We start from the raw sequence: 17,261 nt of genomic DNA, 5'->3' as shown, positions 1-17,261 counted from the left end.
GTTATGCTCTACATCCTGAACCCTTGCACGTCTTTATGTATCAAAAGTATGGTCATTCTCAATTTTTCCTTTTGTAGCTCCAACATCTGTGCTCAGTGTGGCAGTAAAGGTATCTAGAATAAAGACTCTAAGATCAAAACACCAAAATGCCCTAATTGTGAGGGAAATCACCTAGCATACTCCTGAGCATTCTAGGAAAGATTAGCTGATTTAAAAAGTACTATCTCCCACAAAGAGGATAGACGTAGACCATCAGATCTGTTTGAGTTAGGAGAGTGAAGTAAAGTTTCACATGTTTCTTTATAAAGCCATTCTACGAGGAACTAACTTTTGTGAAGTACTCTTGTCTTGTTCCAATGAACTCTATGTCTAGTGTTGATAGCATGCTCTGCAAGTCCAGACTGTTCAGGTTCAAGATATTGAATATAAGACTTGTGTTCTTCTTCGTGGGAGATAGTACTTTCTAAATCAGTTAATCTTTCCTAACTTTTTAATTATATATATATATATATAATTTTTTTTTTTTTTAAATAAGTTAGGAAATTTATTATTATTATTATGTAACGCCTCCAGAGAGTCCAAAGACTCACTGAGGGAGGGCACCTACTCTACAACTCTGTCTCCACTACTCAATCCACCAACCACAACGAAGCACAACTACCATCATCATTTACACCAATGCCATCTACCACCCATCATCACCACTAGTATTTTCACAGACAATCACAAACATCCATGCTTAGTTATCTTACATTAAAAGTTGATTTTCTCCAGTCCCACTCCCCAAACAGCGAAATCATCCTCCTGGATGATTTCAATGTCCATAACACCAATTAGCTTTCCTCTTCCAGTCATACAGATCCTGCAGGCAAAGATGCTGAAATATTTGCAGTCGCTAATGACCTCACTCAAATTGTTCAAAAACCGACCAGAATACCAGATAACCCAAACCACTCCCCAAATACCCTGGATCTCTTCCTTACTAATGACTCCTCCAAATATGTAGTGAATGTAGTAAGTCCCCTGGGTAATTTTGACCACAACTTAGTGCTTATCTCCTCCCCCATGCAACAATGCATACACAGTTACTCCCACACAAGAGTAGGTTGGCATTATAATAGTGCCAAATGGGACAGTCTCTGAGACTACTATGCTTCATTCCCATGGTTAGGCTATTGTTTCCGGCCTTCCAGTTCAGACATATGCACCGAACGCATCACCAAAGTGATCCTTGCTGGCATGAAAGCATATATTCCCCACACTACTCAGACCTGCCGTCCTCCTAACTAAACCCTGGTTCTCCAAAAAATGTGCCAAGACAGTACAAATGAAAAATCAGGCACACCACAACTGGCTCAAATCAAGAACCCCATCATCATTCAATGCATACACTGAAGCCCGAAACAAATGCAAGAAAACTATCAATACTTCCAAAACAGATTTTGAATGGGCAAAAAGCAGGAAGCTTGCAGCCTGTCCAAATGGAAGCTGTGCCTTTTGGTCCCTTGCCAAGGCTGTAACTTTTGCCCTACACTATTCTCACCTCTATCATACCCAGATGGTTCATTTGCAACATCACCCATAGTAAAAGCTAACCTCCTGGCATCACACTTTGCCTCCAATGCACACATAACTGACAATGGCAAATGCCCTCTAGTCATTCCAACTGCTCAACATACAATGCCCCTATATCCTTTTGCCAAAAAGACATCACAAACCTGCTGTCTAAATTAGACACAAAAAAGTCTCCTGGCTCAGACGGAATTCCTCCAATTATTCTGAAGGTCTGTACATCTGAACTAACGCCTATCCTGTGTCACCTGTACACACTCTCTTACTCCACTGGTATATATCCCAAAACCTGGAAACTGGCCTATATTCAACCCATTCCTAAAAAGGGTGACAAATCACTGCCATCTAACTACCGCCCTATCTCACTCACTTCAGTCCTATCTAAAGTAATGGAGAAAATCATCAACTCTCAAATCCTAATCTACCTTGAAGGTACTCGGCTATTAAGCGATCACCAGTATGGATTTCGCCAAAGCCGTTCAACAGGAGATCTACTCTCATACATCACCCATCACTGGACATGCGCTATGGAGAAATTCAGTGAATCCCAAGTAGTTGCACTTGATATCTTCAAAGCCTTTGACCCAGTCTGGCACAAAGGCTTACTAAGCAAACTCCCATCATTTGGATTGCCTCAGGACTTCTGCAGATGGATTGCCAGCTTCCTGTCTGGATGCACACTATGCATGATGGTAGACAGCTCCCTATCCTTTCACCATTCAACTAATGGCAGGGTCCCTCGAGGCTCAGTTCTCTCACTGACCCTCTTCCTTCTATATATCAATGACCTACTTCAGTTGACCTCTAACCCCATACACAGTTTTGCAGATGACAGCACACTACATTCCTCCCTTTCATTTGACAAATCCTACCCTGCACAACTCACTTCATCCCACAGAACATCAACCACAACCACTGCCCTTAATTCCTACCTCCAAGCCATCTTCTGATGGGGCTCAGACAACCTTGTCAACTTCAACACTAGTAAAACCCAGTTCTGTCTTATTTCTCACAAAAAAGAACCATTTTCCCCCATCATTGTTTTCAATAACACTCAAATTCACAGACGAGAAGAAATTTCTCTTCTTGGAATTACCTTGACATCAAGCCTCTCCTGGCATAAACACATCACAACCATTGCATCTTCAGCTTCCAAAAAACTAGGTTTCTCTTTCGCTTAAGACACTACTTTATCTCTGAACAGCTGTTAACACTATACAAGTCACAAATCCGTCCAGCTATCGAATACTGCTCTCACATCTGGAGTGGGGCTCCAAAAAGCTCCCTCAAAATGCTTGACTCAATACAGAGGAGAGCAATTAGACTAATAAATGACCCATCCTTCACCAACTCGCTCCCCCCCCCTACTTTCAGATAGATGCTTGGTCTCTTCAATCTGTATATTCTATAAATACTTTCATAGGAAAGGTTCATCTGAAACAGCATCAATAATTCCTCCACCCTGTACCAAGCCCATTGGAACACGTACAGCTGCCGCCCAACATCCTTTTACAGTACACCTCGAAACCCACAGAACAAGTTTTTTCTCCTCATTCATCCCTGCTACTGCAGTACTGTGGAACAGTCTTCCCTCTGACGTGTTTCCCAAGGAATACAATATACAGGCATTCAAATCAAATGTAAACAAGTTTCTCCTTTCACAACCCATCACCCATATAACGGTACTAACATATTATAGGTTGACCAGCCAACCTCCTGTATATGGGCCCAGCATAAAAAAAAAAAAAAAAAAAAAACTACTTAGGTGGCACCTTTTGGAATTGTCAGTTATTGCTTAATTAGCTTTTTTTACATGTACTGAAGATGCCTGTGATACTGAGGCAAAAATTCTACTAATAAATAATATTTTACTTCAGTTAATTCCGTTATTATAATTTTAATCACAATTGAAATTGAGTAAGCTAACTGGCCAACCATCTATGCTTGAGCAGAATTTGATTCTTTGACAGTCAGCTCATCTACTATTAATAATGCCATGAACCATGTGGTAGAGTGTATTACACAAGCTGCAACAACTGCAATTTCTAAAATATCTAGTTGGCTTCCATGTTTCCTCTAGGGTGAAACAATGATTTCATAGCAGCTAACAAAGTTAAGAAAGCATGGAGTATCTTGCCCAGGTAGCCCACAGCAACAAATGTCATGGCTTTCAATTGTACTCAAGCCTGATTAAGACACATCCATCATCATCAGAACCAGAAGGAATCCTGAATCTAATATAAATCTTCTATAACAAGAGCAACCATGGGCAAAGAAGTATGGAATAAAATCTAAAAAATGAAAGATAGATACACCACCCGCCAGCTCTCCATCCCAAATATAATTATTATTATTATGTCATACAACCCATTCCATTCTTTCAAACTCTCTGAGCAAAAAATCTAGTCCTCATGCTCCTGTTAACCACACTTTTACTGAACTTCCACCTCTTGTTCTGCCACCTCTAGCCAAGTGCTGAAACATTTCCCCTGCATCAATCCTATAAAACCTTTTAAATAGCTTAAATATTTCTACCTCTTTTTTGTCTATCAACCAACTTCTATAAGCCACATCCTCAATTTATCTTCATAGAAAACGTTCTACAGATCACTCATCATCTTGGTCTTGCCTCTGAATCCTCTCCACCATTTCCTCATCTTGAAGAAACCCAGAAAACCAGGCCTGAGCACAGTAATGTTTTTTTACACTTTAACTGAATTACAAAATAATCTGCACCTGACATCCTGTGTGACATTTCTTCAGGAATTAAGAAATATATTTTGGAACTTGAATTAAGCTTAAATGAATATATTCTTCCAATAAGTAAAATATGGGTCTGAAACTTATTTGCTGTTCTCGTGAAAAATGGAGAGACATTACAAATGAATAAGTCAGAAATGAGCTTATTAATTGAACTTTCCAGTGATCATGTCTTGAATGATGCTTTGATGATGTTCATCTTCATTTCCTTTAGTGTTACATGGTGATCAGCATTCATTTCGATAAATTATGGAGACTGCAACTGTGTTTGGAATAATTACTTTAATTCTCGACATTTCTATCTTCATAATTATTAATTAACTTAAGGAATTCACAACATACACTAGAATATAAATTAAACTAAACTTTAATATATATTTCCAATATTTCGGCAATGTCACATTGCCATCTTCAAAGGAACTTAAATGAAGACACGTGCACGCAGGCACCATACACAGTAAATGAGGACAAAGCATGGAAGCTATTGTTTCTTCTAAAAGTCCTGATGTTAAAGGAACTTAAAATAAAGACACGTGCATGCAGGCAGTACACACAGTAAATGAGGACGAAACGAGGAAGCTATTGTTTCTCCTAGAATTCTCATTTATTGTGTGTAGTGCCTGCATGCACATCTTTATTTTAAGTTCCTTTGAAGATGGCAATGTGACGTTGCCGAAATATTGGAAATATATATTTCGACATGATTATTCGTTTATATTCTAGTGTACGTTGTGAATTCCTTAAGTTAATTAATAATCATGTATAACCACGTATAAGCCTTTCTACGAGAATTTCTATCTTCATAGTAAGGTATATATTCACCTGGAATATACACATATTCCAGAAGTGACAGTGAAACAGTATTCCTGACCTTACTAGAGGTCAGGCCAGTAGAATAATGATTAATCAAATCATTGTCACTTTAGCATACATGATACTGTGGCAGTACTACATAATTATGTGTACATTATTACTTTTCTTCCAAATTAACATATCACTTGTCAACTCTGTAATATCGTTATATCTTATCTTCTTTTAAGGCACTTCTAACTGCATTAGTCAACCTACATGTTGGTCTTTTCCTTTTTCCTATCATCTTCACATCAAACCTTTTGCTCTCCCATTCTCTTTAAGTAACCAAGGTACCTTAGATTAGCTCTACTCACACATTCCTGAATTCTAGCAATGTCAGATTTATATCTTTATTCCTGATATTATGAGGGACTTTTCAACTCTGTAATATTGATATATCTTATTTTCTTTTAAGACATTCTAACTGCATTGGTCAACCTACATGTTGGTCTTTCCCTTTTTCCTGCTATCTTCACATCAAACACCTGTTTTGCAAACCTTTTGCTCTCTCCCATTCTCTTTAAGTAACCACACTACCTTAGATTAGCTCTACTCACACATTCCTGAATTCTAGTAATGTCAGATTTATATCTTCATTCCTGGTATTATGAGGGACATCCAGAAAGTAAGTTCCATTTTTAAATATTTTCACTGCAGTGCTGCGATTGCAATGGTGCTCATGCATGCTGAGTTTGTTGATTCCTTAGCAAGGCATTGGTGCCGTTTTCAGACATTCTCTCAGTGCTTATGCTTCTTGGCATGTGTGTTTATAATGTCTAAGAAAATCGAATTGGCTACCACATGTAAAATTGAATCGCTGGCCTCATGTGAAATTAGGTCAGTTATCCGTTACTTGAATGCGAGGAACGTTAAAGCAGCTGAAATTCATTGGCAAATTATTGAGGTTTATGGAGAATACACACACAATGAGTGATTCAATGGTACAAAGATGGACAAGTCTTTTTAATGAAGGAAGGACAGGTGTGCACGACGGAGTGGGCGACCATCTTTAGTGACTGACAATTTGGTGCATTCAGTTGAAGAGAAGATTCGACAGAATAGGGGATTCACTATGACGTCACTCACTGCAATTTCCAGAAGGTTCACGTTCATGTCTTCATGAAATTGTGTTGGAGAAATTGAATTGTTGGAAATTGTGTGCACGCTGGGTGTCAAAGTCGCTTACAGATCAACGACTGGGCAGTGCATTGGAATTCTTGCTACCATGAGGATGGCAATGCTTTCCTGAGCAGACTTGTCACTGGGGATGAGACTTGAGTGTCGTATGCAACCCCTGAATCCAACCAACAGTTCATGGAGTAGAGGCACACCTCATCCATCACCATTCAAGACGAAATTGAAGACAGTGGTTTCCATTCAGAAAATCATGTGCACTGTGTTTTGGGACAGACAAGGAATTTTGCTGGTAGACTTGACTTCTTGGGTCAAGGCTCCACAATCAACGAGTATGTACTGCTAAACCCTTAAGAAACTGCATCATGCGATCCAGAATAAATGACGTGGCATGCATACCAGGGACGTTGTTTTGATTCATGATAACACCCTCCTGCACACGACTGGCATAACACAACTTGTTGCCACCTTCAACTGGGAACAATTCCATCATCCCTCATACAGTCCTGACCTCACACAAGTGACTTTCACCTGTTCAAACATCTGAAATCTTTCCTTGGTGGCTGGAGGTTTCAAGATGACGACATGGTCAAAGAAGCAGTCAATACGTGGTTTGCATCACAGGCGGCAACCTTCTATGATGAAGGTATACAACTCTTGGTGCCCCGTTAAGTGCCTGAACAATAGTAGAAATTGTGTAGAAAAGTAGTGAAAGACGTCTACTTTAATTTCCTAAGAGGTTTTTGTAAGGATATTTTTGTTTCTCTGACAGCCCATCATAACTTACTTTCTGGACATCATTTGTATATCCTAATATCTTCATTTTTAATATGATTCTGCCATTGATGGTGTTATAAACCAGAATCCAGAGATGACCAGTACCAAGGCAGTTAGTCAGTTGACTTTCACTGTGTTTGCTTTCCATTCATCTCTGTGGTTGACCATAATACCACAGTTAGCTGACAGAATGGTTATAGTGTGAAAAATCACATAATATGAATATTGCATAATGTGAGTGGTCTGCACTGCTTTGCCAAAAATTTGGTATCTCCTAGCATTCTTCTTTCTAAATATGAAAATCAATGGATGGAACAATATAATTTTCATAATACAATTGCAATAGTTGTTTATTCGTATTTCATATTGTTTGTTTTCAAATCCATGTTGTTACTGCTTTTATTTTTAAACTAACCTTTTATTAATGGTATTTTAAGTCAGTAATTATAAATATAAATATTCTTTATCCATTTCTAATTGGCCTGCATCCATGTGTGGGGATGAGGGCATTCAAAAAATAATAATAATAATAAATCACTTATTCTGCCTCTGAGCAATAACGGAATGCCCAACATATCAGCTATTTCAGGACAAAAAAAGAATGTATTTTCAGTCTGCAAGAGATGTCATCACAGATTGTATTCTGATGTTAAAGTACGGTAAACCGTCGATTTAACAGGCAAAATTTCCAGTCCGTATGTCACGTGAAAATTAACACCCTGTTAATTTTAAAATGCTTTTAACCAAGATTTGCTTATAATTAAATTAACAGGTTATTTTTTTGTTATTAATTTCCTGCAATTTCCTGTTATTTTTAACAAATTTTGCCAAATAGGCCATCGTATGTTTGATAAAACACTGTAGTAATTTAGCCAACATAAATGAGTCACTGCTCATTTATGTTGGCTAAATGAGCACACGAATGTTCATGTTCAGCGAATGATTAGGACGTGATCACACCAATCGCACTGTAATTGGTACTTTTGTCGAATGGCGTGGCTTTCTGCGGCAGTTTTATTACACACATTTTCATAATTTTAGGGAGTTAATTTTAAAAAAACAGCAGAATTCAAAAGTTAAAAAAAAACTTGATAGTTTTTTCAAAGCAGGATTACCTAAACCAAGCACCTCAACATCGAACATTAACTTCACGTTAACTTATCTAAAAGGGGTGTGTAAAACAAATTTTTTGTTATTACAGTGCTAATATTGATAAAATTGCAGTATAATGTTACAGATATTTTTTTTTTTAAAAATTTGAAATTTAATGGACACCCCTTAGCCCCTATTAGTCCATTAACTTGAGGGTTTACTGTACCTCCATCTGATGGCATTACCAGAAAGCTATCAGATGGAGTCTGGTGGCTTTCTGGTAATGGTATTTCTCCAAGGGAAGAACCTTCTGCTAGGGTATCTTAGAACTTCATTAAGTTATTACTATTATGTGACACCTCCAAGGACTCATCAAGGGAGGGTACACACAACTCACCATCTCCATTACTTAATCTACCAATTACACTTAACACCATCACCATTTATCATGCACCACCAATGGTATTTTTTGTCTATAAATTACGTGTGTTCTCCTGTCCAATTTTCTTATATTCTGAATAAAAGAAGTGATGAATGAGAAAATGAATGACCTACACAGTTTTTCAATCTCCTAGAAACTTGGGTTTTTCTGGACCTCTCTAGATCTTCTATTTCCTTGCATTTATTATTAATAGATTTAATATATAATTTCATTCATCAGAATGAAATAATAGATTTAATATATAATTTCATTCATCCTTAGTTTTCTTCTGTTTTAAGTCTTCTTGGGTACATAGTCATAGATAGCATCTTTAACACTGTCCTTGAAACTTTTCCATTCTTCTTCTATCTTAGATTTGTTAGGAGAATCCATAGCATATTGGAAATGAAACTCTTATGTGTTCAGAATGATCTTTAATGTGTGTTGAATACTTACACACACACACACAGACCAGTTTCGACCTTTATTGAGGTGAAAAAGTAAAGGGTGCTCATCATAGGCCTAGAGTAGTTAGTATTAGGATGCAAGAGAGCCCGATAGTATTAAGAGAAGTAAAAGACAGATAGATAGTATGAGAGATTGAGAAAAGACCTTAGCTCTTTTATATCATCATATAGTCAAAGGCTATCAGTTTTCCTTTTTCACCAGTCGCATATAGATGGACAACCAAAGCACCAATTGAAACTAAACCGCAAAGATGACTAATACCAACGTGGTTATTTGAGTTAACTGCCTTGGGTTGGCCTTCTCTGCCTGGGATTGCTCTCCAGACATCCCAGCAATTCACTACAAAACCACATTGAATTAAGAGATTGGAACTATCTAAAAAAAACTTTCCATAGTAAGAATAGACAGAATTTTATCTCCTGGTGTAAAAATAATGATTTTTTTTAAATATTTTTTATTTACCTTACTTTGTATATATTATTATTATTATTCCTGACACCTCTAAGGAGTCCGAAGACTCATCGCAGGAGGACACCTACAGCTGTCTCAACCACTACACCGAACCTCTACTACGAATCATTTCCATCAACGCCATCTACCGGCCACCACAACTAGTATATTTTTTGTCTGTAAAAATGGCGTGTGTTCTGAAGGGCCGATTTGTCTGTATACAGGATGAAAAACCCGAGTTTCTGGGAGAAAAAAACCCTGCTACCCCCATATTTATATTCTAATATGTTGAACTGCACCTTCATTATACTTCAATATTGTTTGTTTCTCTTATCTTATCATTCGCAATTCCGAGTTTATACTCATTGCCTGAGCTAGTCTTATCACTTTTAATCCTTTAGTCTACAATTTCATTCACTCCCCCCCTTCAAGGTCATAACTATGCTACTTTCACGTGTATAGGTTCACGAATTGCCTCTGGCTGGAATCGTTTGTCTAACTAGCTGGCTTTCTCTTACACTAATCTTTAAAAATTTATTTGTATAATGACTACACCATTAAAGAATGTGCAAAGGAATTGTTTGCCTTTCCTATACACGTAAGAGAAATTCTCAGTGGAACACTTAATTATCTCTAATATTCAATCCTAATTCAAACAATGCTTGATACTAAAAATTAGTCATCATGGTTAGTGAACACTGGTTCTATATCTTTATGAGAAGTGCATTGGTAAGTCAAAATCAGGCAAGTTATTAACAAACAAAACAATTTATTCATACTAAGACATGGTAATTACAACATAAAAGAAATAGGATTTCACACACATCAAAATGATCTGGTTCCTTTCAATTCAGCTAAGTAACAATGCAATGCATGTGTATGGTTCTCAAATTAATTAAATCAGCACTTCTAGCCTATAGCTTAAAGACAAATTTATACAGTCACATATACGTCAGACACGTGGTTAGTTTCACACACATTTCAACTCCATTTAACTTAGACCATTAACAGAATTATGCTTAACTAAGCTTCACATTCAGTCTCTCCTTCAAACATTAACTCTTAACAATAACCTTTTAACATTAACAAATGCTCATCACTCTGCAGATCACTATTTCACAATAATTTAGAAGTGCGATTTTCTGATTTCACATCTTTACAATATGCTTGCAACTATATAATCAACAATCCCTGCTCTAAGATTCACAATCCATAACGTTTGTACATTAATCTTACTTGAAACTTTTCTCAGCCAGTTCAGCATTCAAGATCCTAGAGATCATCATGAACATAATTTTCTTCTTTCCCATTAGAACTGTAAACTGACACTATTCTACGGCTATGACAATACAGCATTCTCGGAGATTGCTTAAAGAACTTCGTGATGGGACTTCTCGAACAGGCTGACACCACCTTTAAAAATCTCCTATCATCGTCGAAATACTGCTTGCGGGATATCCTTTCCCCATCCTTGGAACTGCTGGACCCAGGAACCTCTTCGAAGCAAGACCAGAACAAGTCGGGAGCAGAACACCTGTCTCCTTTTTATTCTACCTTCATGGCCTTGGAATTTCTTCAGATCGAGTTCCCCCAGATGTTCTATCAGGGGTTCCTTCCCTCCTACGAAATCGCTGCGTCATGGCGGGAAAACCCCGTAACTTGCTGACCTTCGCGCCTGGCGATAGCCTCAGGTCTACATTTCTAATCCTGTCTGGGTTATCTCTTTGTTTGTACAATATTGACAGTCAAATAATTTAGCAATTCATTCTAATATTTTATCAGATTACATAAAACACTTATGAAAAAATGTTAATTAAACTACAAGTATTTTGTATTGACTCTCTTTCTCAAGTAAAATCGGTATCTAAGAATTTTGTACAAAATTCCTTCTATACAAGATTTTACATTGGTGAATATTGCATAATATGGATGGTCTGCACTATCTAGTCAAAACTTTGATATCTCCTAAAATGCTTCTTTCTAAATACAAAAATCATCATCTGACCGAACAATAAAATTTCCACAATACAATATTATAAAGCATTTCCATGTTATATTGCTGTTTTTCAATCCACGTTTCTTTCTAACCTTCCATAAATGATATTTATAAATTATAAAGTCTCTTCCCATTGCTGACAGGTAGTGGGTACTGCAAAAAAATAAGCTGTTCTGTTGTAAGTAATGGAATGCCCAACACATTACGTAATCTGTTCCAAATATGCCAGGCATAAGGGCAGCTATAGAATCCATGTTCCACTGTTTAAAATTAGTAACAGATGTCACACATTGGATCTCCCATGTTGAAGTACCTCCATTTGATGGTATTGACTGGAAGGTGACCGTATGCAATTCTCCAAGCAAGATTCCTTCTGTTAGAGTATCTTTGGAACTTCAATAAGTTATGAAACAAAGTATTGTTGTTAGTACCCAACTGTGGAAGTTTACGAGAAAAGAGATTCAAGATTTCTTTATACCAAATTTTACTTTTTTTAATGGAAAACATGTCAGTGCCAAAGTGTTGTAGCACTCTCAGAGTTAAGCACAGAGTGTTGTAGATTCAGGAACAATCTCAGCTTTTTAGACCTTTGCAATCATTTACTCCAGACAGGTGAAGATGAAAACCCATGGTAGTACAGGAAAAGGTCTGCACATGTGTGATTGGTATGCAATATTTCACGGATTTTTGAAGCTGTATTGCTTAAATAGCAGAACTTTAAGACTTGGAATCTCAAATCCTCCATACTTCTTTGATAGTTGAAGAAATTCCTTTTTAACTTCTTGGTATCGGCTTATTAATTGCTTTTCTTCAGCTTCTGTGATGTCTATAATATTTATTATGTACAACTGAGCAAGAAAGATTGTAGTTTTTGAGTACTATGGCTTTAGAAGAAAAGCAAACTGGCCCTATTTTCCAGTCTTGTAAGGTTTCAAAGTTCCTGTATATAAGTTCTTGAACTGGTAATATTGGATAAGTGGAGAAGGGAATTCCAAGCATAATGAGGAATTCTCGCTCTTAGGAGTTAGTCCAAAAGGAATGCATCCAAGATCCCACTTTCCAAAAACTTTTAATTTTGTCTTGTCTGCATTAGAAGTTAATCCACTGATCTTGCTGAATTTTTCCAAAATACCAAGAAAAGATATATTATTATTATTATTACGTGACACTTCCAGGGAGTCCAAAGACTCATCGAGGGAGGGCACCTACTCTGCAACTCTGTCTCCTCCACTCAATCTACCAACTACACCAACGCCATCTAATGCCCACCACCAATAACATAGAATCATTATTCTTCAAAGTGTCTACTGTATCAACAGCATATGCTAATACCTTCTTTTCTGTTATTCCTCACACAGCGTGTGTATTGTCAACTTCCTGTAAGAAAGGTTCAAGAACCAATGTAAAGAGCAGTGGACTAAGATGGTAATCTTGTTTGATCCTTTTCAAATTTTGACTGGTCTAACAGGAATCCATTAACTAGGAGGCAGGTAGTTGAATTAGCATAGGCTCCTTTGATAATGGATAGCAGCTTTTTACTTACACCAATTTGCTGGAGAATCTGGAACAGAAAGTGATGCCAGACATTATTAAATGCTTGAGTAAGGTCTAATGCCAGCACTGCCAAAGATTGCTTTTTTTGTTTAACAAGGGTGGTCTCAGCCTAACAATGAAAAAACAAATTCATAATTTAAAGTTTATTTTTATTTTTCAACATAATCTCCCTTAAGACTAGTACATTTATTCTAGCGCCGTTATCCCGTCCCTGTATTAGTTCTCAGTAAGATCTGCAAAATGTCTCTCTGCAACTACAATCACCTATTGATTCGAAGAGATAGAAGTCAGAGGGAGCCAATTCTGGGGAATTAAGATGGATGTTCCAACAATTCATAGCACAGATCCCTTATTTTTCCCATTGCCAAAACACCTCTGTGGGCATGTGCATTGTCCTGATGAAAGATGATTATTTTCTTCTACAAACCAGGTCTTTTCTCACTAATTTTTTCATCTAGTATGGTTAAAAGATCAGAATAATATTCCCCGGTTATTGTTTTACTCTTTTCAAGATAATTAATAACCAAAAATGCCTTTAGCATCCCAAAACACTGATAGCATGACTTTCTTGCTGATGGAACTGACTTTGTCTTCTTTGGCACTGAACAGCCAGCTTATGTCCACTGTTTTGACTGCTGTTTGGATTCTCGTGTGTAATGGTGAATCCAAGTCTCATCCATAGTAATAAATCGATGCACAAAATCAGTTTCATTGTTGTTAAAACGCTCCAGTCACTGTTCAGAGATTTTAATGCGAGTGCATTTTTGATCTGCTGTGACCAAACGTATCACATCTTGCGCAAAGCTTTTTCATTTGCAATTCTTTGCAAAATATAGCCTACATGTTCTTTTGAAATGCCTATAGTCTCAGCAGTTTCATGCACTTTGACTCGCCGTCATCCAATCCCATATCGTGCACTTGATCAATGATTTCTGGTGTTCTTGCACTTTTTGGACATCCTTCACGTGGATCATCTTCAAGGCTTGTATGGCCACTTTTAAACTCTGCGGCCCATTTCTTAATTGTTGAAAATGAAGGAGAAGAGTGCCCATAAACTTTTAAGAACTTTGGATGAATTTCTTTTGCCATTAAACCTTCTTTTATAAAGAATTTTATAACCGTGCGATACTCAATTTTATCTATTTCAAGGGATACAGACAAGACTTTTGCTTCAGACAGCTGTATAAAACAAACTACTTGATAGAATGATTTGCAATTTCACATGGATGCTTATGAGAAATGTACCAACTTAAAAAAAAAAATTTTGCTGATAGTGTTGCCATCTATGGTTGAGGCTGAGAACTTTTCAGACCACCCTCTCAACTAAGTGGATTAGATCATGTAGCAGAAACAGATTAAATTCTACTGCTTGCCATGGAATTCCATACACCTGTGTGCTTTTAATTATGTATCTCATTCCCACTTTGAAGCAGTCATTGATAATGCAGAGAAATATCTTCTAGTCAGTATTAGATAGAGAAATAGGTCTCTAGCTGCTGATTAAGGTGTGATCTCTATTAGATTTTGGAATGTGGATGATATGACTTGCTACAAATTCACTTGGTATGTGTCCTGACAAGAGAAAATAATTAAATAGTGTAACTAGATTGGGAAGAGTAAAGTTCTATCCCTAGACCATCATTCTTTATAGGCTGTGGTAACTTCAGATACTGTAATGGGTCTGTCAAGGACAATTTGGATATGAGCACAAAAGTCATTATTGTTCCAAGAGTTATAATTTCCAACAGTACTGTTGTCTTCAAACAGATCTTTGTAATGTTTTTGAAAGGAGTCAAGGATGTCTTCAGCAGAGGACATGACTTCACCATCAACACTGATTTGAGTGATAGTCCTTTCTTTGCAGAATTTAGTGAATTATTGTCTATTGGAGAATGCAGCTGAAGTGCTGTTGTATTTTTATTTGAAAATTTCTTTCTTTTACTTGTTTTCGGCTTTTCACTTCTATCTCTGTGTTAATGCTTCTAATGATGTTGCTACATTCTATACCATTTCGTTGGTTTTTGTTACGAGATAGCTTCTCTCTTTATATAAGTCTTTCGACTTTTTTTTGTTTTTTCTTTTCAAGAAAGACTGTTCCTTTCATCATTCAATCATAATCTGCTTTACTGCTTGTTTGAATTTTAACCACATATCCCAATTCCAGGTTCCAGGTAACATTATTCCAGTTTGAACAGAGGGTCTGGAATTTGGTTGAAAAGAACAGTGAAAAATTTGTTGCAAGTCTCCATAGTCTATGATATATATATATATATATATATATATGTGTGTGGTGTTCTAATTGGCTTTACCAGTGCTGCTGCTCTTTCAGCGAAAGTTCTAAAAGGACAAGTGTTAACGTGATGTTCAGAACTTTCACATTTCTGACAGGGTTTGAGACACTAATTAGCAATATGTCCAATTTCCATGCAGTTGAGACATTTAGATTTGGGACAATTACCACCCAAGTGATCATATGAACCACACAGGCACTGTCTTTGTATTCCAGGATGGTTTATCATAACTCGAGTTGTACTGATGTTGACGAAATTTGGTACGGGCATCTTCATATCCATTGTGAGAAAACCAGTTTAGATCTTCACTTGTTAAACCCTTTCATATGTTACTAAGCTTACCCCATTTCAAGAATGTCTGTATAAGAATTTCATTAGTGTTCTCTATATATTCCATTGGAAATCTTTTAATTTTTACTGTTTACTGCTTTACTGTGTCTGGCTACCTACCATTACAGGAATAGCCATTCTTCCTTTGAAAGTAAAATCGTGTAGTTTGTCCCTTGTTTCCACATCTTTAACTATAATTAAATATTCTCTTCTGGCATACAGGGGTGAAAGAATAAATCTTATTAGCATCGAGTATCTCTTTTAAACCCTTAGTCACCTGTCTCACTTCTTCACATCCTTGAATTTCAATTCCTAGAGTTTGCACCCTTGGAGGAATTGGTACCATTATCTCAGGTAGGGAAAAGATTAAAACCTCTGCATTTCATAAGAGAGGGAAAAAATCTTTCAGTCATAAGACTGAGAATTTAATAATTCCATTATATAGAAATAATTCTACTCCACCTGCTCTATTTGAGCTACTATAAAATGGCAGCTGTGATACCATCAAAAATAATCCTGTAATGCAGATATTAATTGCACTACCAGCAATCTTAATATTTACTTTAAAAAAATGTGCTAATGGGGACAAAATTACCCCCATTAGCACCAGTAAAATAAAATCAAAGTGAAAAACAAATGAAAGAAAACTAAAGTACTTATCTTGCCAAAAATTGAGATGCCATCACTGGGAGCCAGACACAGAAGTCTCATCAGTGGGAGTCAGACATAGAAGTAATACCAAGGTTGAAGTAATGCAGAAGTCACATTTCCTTATACAAGAAGTCAAAAGGTGTCACCTTATTACTGAAATACTCTGAATTAGAGATAAAATGATTTTTAAAGTTATTTAAGGGCGCAAGCTTTTACCTTCACTTTCAAATTCTGGATTTGTATGATTATATTGATAGATAATTATGCAGATATTCTTTCATATCACTTGAGTATTTCACTCAATGAATTTCTTTCTTTTGTATTAATTCTGTTCAAAGCAATGCTAACTTAAGGCACTGACTGTTTGTCAAACATACGTGCTTAAATATAGGTTGCCTAGCAATTATTAAATTGTGAAATAGTTTTTTTTTATTTCTTTTAATTACGGAAAAGGTTGTCTAATTGCTATAAACTTATTGATAAACTTTTTTTTTTACCTGTGGAATTTGCCCTTAATTATGGTTAATCTTGAAAATATTGAAATGTATTCATGCAATTCCAAAGGGAAATGCTAAATACATTTTATGCTAAAAAGTGAATAAATTATTTTTTTTTCAGAATCCACAAATACAAAACAAAAAGAAGGAGAGAGAGAGAGAGAGAGATACCCATCTTAAGTAAAATCATCAGACCCCTGGTAATCTTGACTAGGTGGTAATTTAGAAGCAATATTATGCTTTATATATATATATATATATATATATATATGTATATATGAGGTATGTTCAAAAAAAGACTGAACTTTTTAAATAGCATGCCAACCAGTACAGAGATCATGCTGTGGCTACTGAGCGCACCTAGCAGCAGTTTTGACAACAAACTGCTATTTGCCTCGTTCTGCTATGAGCATTAG

General features: G+C 36.5%; 1 protein-coding gene across 1 annotated transcript in view; it reads left to right on the top strand.

Annotated features, from left to right (window-relative positions):
- The window catches only part of LOC150097249 (uncharacterized), a 550,351-nt gene that overhangs the window by 439,046 nt on the left and 94,044 nt on the right, over positions 1-17,261 (top strand). The window lies entirely within an intron of this gene.

This window comes from Typopeltis vanoorti, chromosome 17 (assembly GCF_054136105.1).
Source record: "Typopeltis vanoorti isolate ZY-2024b chromosome 17, IOZ_Tvanoo_1.0, whole genome shotgun sequence".
NCBI lineage: Eukaryota > Metazoa > Arthropoda > Arachnida > Uropygi > Thelyphonidae > Typopeltis > Typopeltis vanoorti.
This window is presented reverse-complemented; position numbering and strand designations above follow the sequence as displayed.